This window comes from Metopolophium dirhodum, unplaced genomic scaffold (assembly GCF_019925205.1).
Source record: "Metopolophium dirhodum isolate CAU unplaced genomic scaffold, ASM1992520v1 scaffold13, whole genome shotgun sequence".
In the NCBI taxonomy this organism is placed as follows: domain Eukaryota; kingdom Metazoa; phylum Arthropoda; class Insecta; order Hemiptera; family Aphididae; genus Metopolophium; species Metopolophium dirhodum.
Genome location: NW_026869900.1, coordinates 65,001 through 71,002, shown reverse-complemented (window position 1 = coordinate 71,002; position 6,002 = coordinate 65,001). Strand labels below are relative to the sequence as shown.

The 6,002-nt window shown below is 61.1% G+C and overlaps 2 non-coding genes across 2 annotated transcripts in view; both read left to right on the top strand.

Annotated features, from left to right (window-relative positions):
- Nucleotides 1–4,505: 4,505 nt before the first annotated feature.
- LOC132953323 (5.8S ribosomal RNA) lies at nucleotides 4,506–4,663 on the top strand. The gene has a single exon (XR_009665576.1). It is a non-coding gene; the product is annotated as a 5.8S ribosomal RNA (ribosomal RNA).
- A 369-nt stretch (nucleotides 4,664–5,032) lies between these two features.
- Nucleotides 5,033–6,002, top strand: part of LOC132953325 (large subunit ribosomal RNA) — a 4,194-nt gene continuing 3,224 nt past the window's right edge. Inside the window, exon 1 of the ribosomal RNA XR_009665578.1 lies at nucleotides 5,033–6,002. This exon is cut by the window's right edge and continues 3,224 nt beyond it. This is a non-coding gene — a ribosomal RNA (large subunit ribosomal RNA).

The window sequence follows — 6,002 nt, the reverse complement described above, 5'->3', positions numbered from 1 at the left end:
CCGTCGACACGATTTCGAATTCAACTTTTCGAACGTAGTTTTTCCGTGTGCAATAACTCGTTAACCGTTGGTTCGATCTCGACGTACCCGAGACGTGTTCACGTCGTACGTTCCGAGTACTATAGGACACCGGTGTCCGCGACATTTAAATCGGTAATCCTTTATCCGCGGCCGTACCGCTACGCACGGAGATAGACCGATATTTGATTTTCGCTTAACCGCTACGCACTGTGATTGACTGTATTCCGACGGCGGGGGTCTCGGTCAACCCGTTTTCACGGTTTGCCGGTGACATCGACCGTACCGTTCATCACGGGCAGACCGCAGAGTCGTTGTCCAGGGATATCCCCCTTTGCCGAAAACCTTTACCGCGTAGAATTTCTGCGCTGACCGCGACGTTACAGGGGTGATTACCGTCGCCGAGCTGCGCGCCCGCCCGTACCGTCTCGTCGCACGGACCACCGTTGTGTGAAAATTCGATTTTTTTTTTTCACTCGACGTCCTCGGTTATTCGTCGGTGCCGGGGTGGTGCACATGACGGCAGCCCCGGCGATGTCCGTCGACACGATTTCGAATTCAACTTTTCGAACGTAGTTTTTCCGTGTGCAATAACTCGTTAACCGTTGGTTCGATCTCGACGTACCCGAGACGTGTTCACGTCGTACGTTCCGAGTACTATAGGACACCGGTGTCCGCGACATTTAAATCGGTAATCCTTTATCCGCGGCCGTACCGCTACGCACGGATTTTGTGATTTTCGCCTAACCGCTACGCACGGTGATTGACGGATTTTCGATTCTCGGCTAACCGCTACGCACGGTGATGGCGAAGTTCCTTCGACTCGGGTGTACCACTACGCGTGAATACCCCCGTCGCACATTGTGAAACTCGAGATTTTGTAAATTTGTGAGCGACTCGGTCGTCGGCGTTCCGCCGGCGTCCGATCGCCAATCACGTACGACAGCAAAGCCACGGGCGACGCCGAAGCCGACGCGTCCATCGCCGCGCACCGGTCTGCCCCAGTCTTCGGAATGGTCAGCAATCCAGTGCCCTTCGATGGTATCCGTCCAAGTTTCGGCGACCGACCCATCTCGCACGCCGAGTGGCAAAACTCAACCGGCGTCGCAGGCCCGCCTTCCGGTGGGCCTCCGACGCGCAAATCGTTTTTTTCAAAAATCGATGACGACTCCCGTTACCGTTCCGCAAGTTACGAGCTCTCGACGCCAAAACATTCCCGCCGCGGCCGGCCATCGTCGCCGTGCCCGGCGGTCGCCGGGGCGAAGCCCCGGGACGACGGACTTCGCGTCGCGTCCCGGCTTCCCCCACGATCTCGGCTGGGGGCCGTTATAAACCTGGCGAGAGGCGCTAGCGCGGTAATTCTCCGTCCGCTGAAAACGGACGGCGTACGCGCTAACCCCGACTCTCGTCAACGCACGGGTCACGTCGCGTCGGGCGAGCGCTCGCTCTCCGCGTGTGTTCGGTCTACCGCACGCGACCGCCGCCGCAGTCGCCCCGCGTTTCTGCGGGTGCTCAGTGCGGCGCTCGCGTCGACCGAAGCGCGCGGTTTACGGGCGCCCGTCCGCGCACGTATCCCACTCGAACCGCGGTCGGTCGTGCGCCGTGACCGTATACCGGTCACGGTCGTTTCGACCTTCCTCGGCGTCGGCTCGCCCACGGGCGGACCGGCGCTCGGACGCACCGCGTCCCGAGACGAGTGTCCGCGTCGTCGTCGCCCCTTGGTCGGCGTCGCCGCGGGGATCCGTCACGGGACGCAGTTGTTGTAAAACCGAGATCCCTGGTTGATCCTGCCAGTAGTCATATGCTTGTCTCAAAGATTAAGCCATGCATGTCTCAGTGCAAGCCGCATTAAGGTGAAACCGCGAAAGGCTCATTAAATCAGTTGTGGTTCCTTAGATCGTACCCAAGTTACTTGGATAACTGTGGTAATTCTAGAGCTAATACATGCCGACAGAGTTCCGACCGTCGCGGCGCCCTCGGGCGTCGCTCGCGGGGAGGAACGCTTTTATTAGATCAAAACCGGCCCGTCGCGGCGCGCTTCGTGCGCGTCCCGATCGCGGCCCGCGCAAAGACCTGGTGACTCTGAATAACTTCGAGCTGATCGCACGGTCTCCGTACCGGCGACGCATCTTTCAAATGTCTGCCTTATCAACTGTCGACGGTAGGTTCCATGCCTACCGTGGTGGTAACGGGTAACGGGGAATCAGGGTTCGATTCCGGAGAGGGAGCCTGAGAAACGGCTACCACATCCAAGGAAGGCAGCAGGCGCGCAAATTACCCACTCCCGGAACGGGGAGGTAGTGACGAAAAATAACGATACGGGACTCATCCGAGGCCCCGTAATCGGAATGAGAACACTTTAAAACCTTTAAACGAGGATCAATTGGAGGGCAAGTCTGGTGCCAGCAGCCGCGGTAATTCCAGCTCCAATAGCGTATATTAAAGTTGTTGCGGTTAAAAAGCTCGTAGTCGGATCTGTGTCTGGGCGGTGCCGGACCACCCTGGCGGTCCGTCGTGTCGCGGCCGGCCGTGTCGCGGGACCACGTGTCCCGTCGGCGCGGTCGTCGTCGCGCTCGTCAGCCGTCTCGGGGTGTTAGTTACCGGCACGTCGGCCGGACGTATTGTCGGCAGGCGGACACGTGTCTCGGGCTTCCGGCGCGCCGCGCGGCCACGCGTCGCGCGGCCGTCGGGGTTCGACGACGGCGGCCGCCTACTCCAATCTTGCTGCGCGGTGATCTTCACCGATTGCCGTCGGCGGGCCGACACGTTTACTTTGAACAAATTAGAGTGCTCAAAGCAGGCTCAAATCTGGCGGGGCGGCTTCACGGCCGTCTCGTCAAAAGGCCCTGAATACTGGTCGCATGGAATAATGGAACAAGACCTCGGTCCCGCGCATCTCCGCCCTTCGCGGGCGCGCGAAATCGCCCTCCGGGGCGTTTCCGTGCGCGGGCCGCCGGGCCGCGGGCGCCAGTCGCCCGCGCGTCCCGCCGGGCCGGTTTTCGGGACCGGAGGTAATGATCAACAGAGACGGGCGGGGGCATTCGTACCGAGACGTTAGAGGTGAAATTCTTGGATCGTCTCGAGACGAACTGACGCGAAAGCATTTGCCAAGTACGTTCTCGTATGATCAAGAACGAAAGTTAGAGGTTCGAAGGCGATCAGATACCGCCCTAGTTCTAACTGTAAACGATGCCAGCTAGCGATCCGCCGGCGTTTCATTAACGACCCGGCGGGCAGCTTCCGGGAAACCGAAGCTTTTCGGTTCCGGGGGAAGTATGATTGCAAAGTTGAAACTTAAAGGAATTGACGGAAGGGCACCACCAGGAGTGGAGCCTGCGGCTTAATTTGACTCAACACGGGAAACCTCACCAGGCCCGGACACCGGAAAGATTGACAGATTGAGAGCTCTTTCTTGATTCGGTGGGTGGTGGTGCATGGCCGTTCTTAGTTGGTGGAGCGATCTGTCTGGTTAATTCCGATAACGAACGAGACTCTGTCCTGCTAACTAGGCGGGTAACCCCGGGTCGGCGTGTGCGCGGCGCGGGCGGTTTCGGCCGTTCGTGTTCGCGTACCCGTCGGCTCGGCCCGGTATCCCCGAACGCGTTCGCCCGTCGTCCACGGCGGTCGTCGAGCGCGGCCGCGCCATCCGCGTCCCGGCGTGCGGCGGGCGTGTGTCGGCCGGGGGGCAACCTCCGGTCGGCGCGCGTCCGTCGTGCGTCGGGCTCCGTGGTGAAGCGCGCCGTGTTCGCGGCCGTCGCCGGCGGATCACGATACGTTACTAGGGCTACCGCCGGCTCCCAGGAGCTTAAACTCTTCTTAGAGGGACAGGCGGCGGACGAAAATAGCCGCACGAGACTGAGCGATAACAGGTCTGTGATGCCCTTAGATGTTCTGGGCCGCACGCGCGCTACACTGAAGGAATCAGCGTGTGTTAACATTCCTGGGCCGACAGGCTTCCGGGTAACCCGCTGAACCTCCTTCGTGCTTAGGGATCGTGGCTTGCAATTTTTCCACGTGAACGAGGAATTCCCAGTAAGCGCGAGTCATCAGCTCGCGTTGATTACGTCCCTGCCCTTTGTACACACCGCCCGTCGCTACTACCGATTGAACGGTCGCATTGAGGTCTTCGGAGTGGACGCGCGTTATTCGGCCCCCTCGGGGGCTGGGTCGTCGCGCGATCGCGAAGATGACCGAAATCGGCCGTTTAGAGGAAGTAAAAGTCGTAACAAGGTTTCCGTAGGTGAACCTGCGGAAGGATCATTAGAGACGGGCCCGCGGTACCGGCAGCACTTGCCGGTCTCGCGCGCGCCTAATCCGACCCCGTGGCCGCGTGCGCTCGCGACTAGCTCGCCGACCGCCCGCGCGCCGCGACCCCCGACCGAGCGTCGACCGAAAGATGGTTAACGTCGAAAGACCATACGGGCCCCGCCGTGCGTCCGCGCACGGCGCGTGGCCGGTAGAAGTTTCGTCGACAAAAAAAAACACCCGACCCCGAACAGCGGATCACTTGGCTCGTGGATCGATGAAGACCGCAGCTATCTGCGCGTCGTCGTGTAATCCGCAGGTTATACGAACATCGACCAGTCGAACGCACATTGCGGCCTCGGTGACCCGCGGGTCCCGGGCCACGCCTGTCTGAGGGTCGTATACCGGATACTCGGCCAGACCGATGCGCCGCCGGCAGGCGTCCGACGGCGGCGGCAGTCCTCCCGGGGACTGTCCGCCCGCCCGTCGGCCGCTCCGGTGGTGCGAGATTGGCGGTTCGACCGTGGAAAACCGCGCTCGCGCGGCCGCCTCCGGTCGTCCGCCCAAGTTGTGACGGCAAACAGTCACGGGTTCTCGCGTCGTCAAACGGCACGTCCCCGTCCGCCCGCCGCGCGAGAGCGCGGCCGGGTCGGCTGAGAGTCCACGGACCTCTCCGGCTTCCGAGACGCGGACGCGGACGGTCACCGTACGGGCGGAGCGCGGACCGCAGGCTGCCGTGTAATTTAAAAAAAAAAAAACCGATACGTTCCGACCTCAGATCAGGCGGGACTACCCGCCGGATTTAAGCATATTAATAAGCGGAGGAAAAGAAAACAACCGTGATTCCCTTAGTAGCGGCGAGCGAACAGGGAAAAGCCCATCGCCGAATCCCGCCGCGCACTTTTGTGTCGCGGCACCTATGGGAGTTGTGGCGTACGGGCCGGCCTCGTTGCCGGGGCGCACGTGACGGTCCAAGTCTCCCTTGAACGGGGCCATGGCCCGCAGATGGTGCCAGGCCAGTAGAGGCCGTCACAGCGTTCCGGGATCGGACCGCGCCTTCGAGTCGGGTTGCTTGAGAGTGCAGCCCGAAGTTGGTGGTAAACTCCATCTAAGGCTAAATACGGCCACGAGACCGATAGTTTACAAGTACCGTGAGGGAAAGTTGAAAAGAACTTTGAAGAGAGAGTTCATAAGAACGTGAAACTGTTCGGGTGTAAACGGACAGAGCCCGCGAGTCCCCGCCGGGCGAATTCACGGTCGGTCTAACCGCCGGCCGGATCTTTCGCTCGGTTAGCGGACGTCGCGACCCGTTGGGCGCCGGCCGAAGGGCTTGGGTGGCGTTCGTCGCGGCGGTTGCGTTTCGGCGTGACCGTTCGCGCCGAACCCTGGTGCTCCTGGTCGGCTCGCCCGACGGCAAGAACCGTCGACGCGGCCCCGTCGCAGGCGGGGTCCCGTCGGTCGGCGACGATTTCGGGCTACTTTCCGACCCGTCTTGAAACACGGACCAAGGAGTCTAACGTGTGCGCGAGTCAACGGTGATCTTACGAAAAACCACGTTTGGCGCAATGAAAGTGAACCGTTTACGGTGCGGACGATGGCCTAGCGACCGAACCCACCGGCGTTCAAAGTCGCGCTGGTCCGCAGTCCGGGGGCGTCTTCGCCAGGTCGGCTTCGGCCGTCCGAGGGCGCACCCTTAGCGCACACGTTGGTACCCGAAAGATGGTGAACTATGCCTGGCC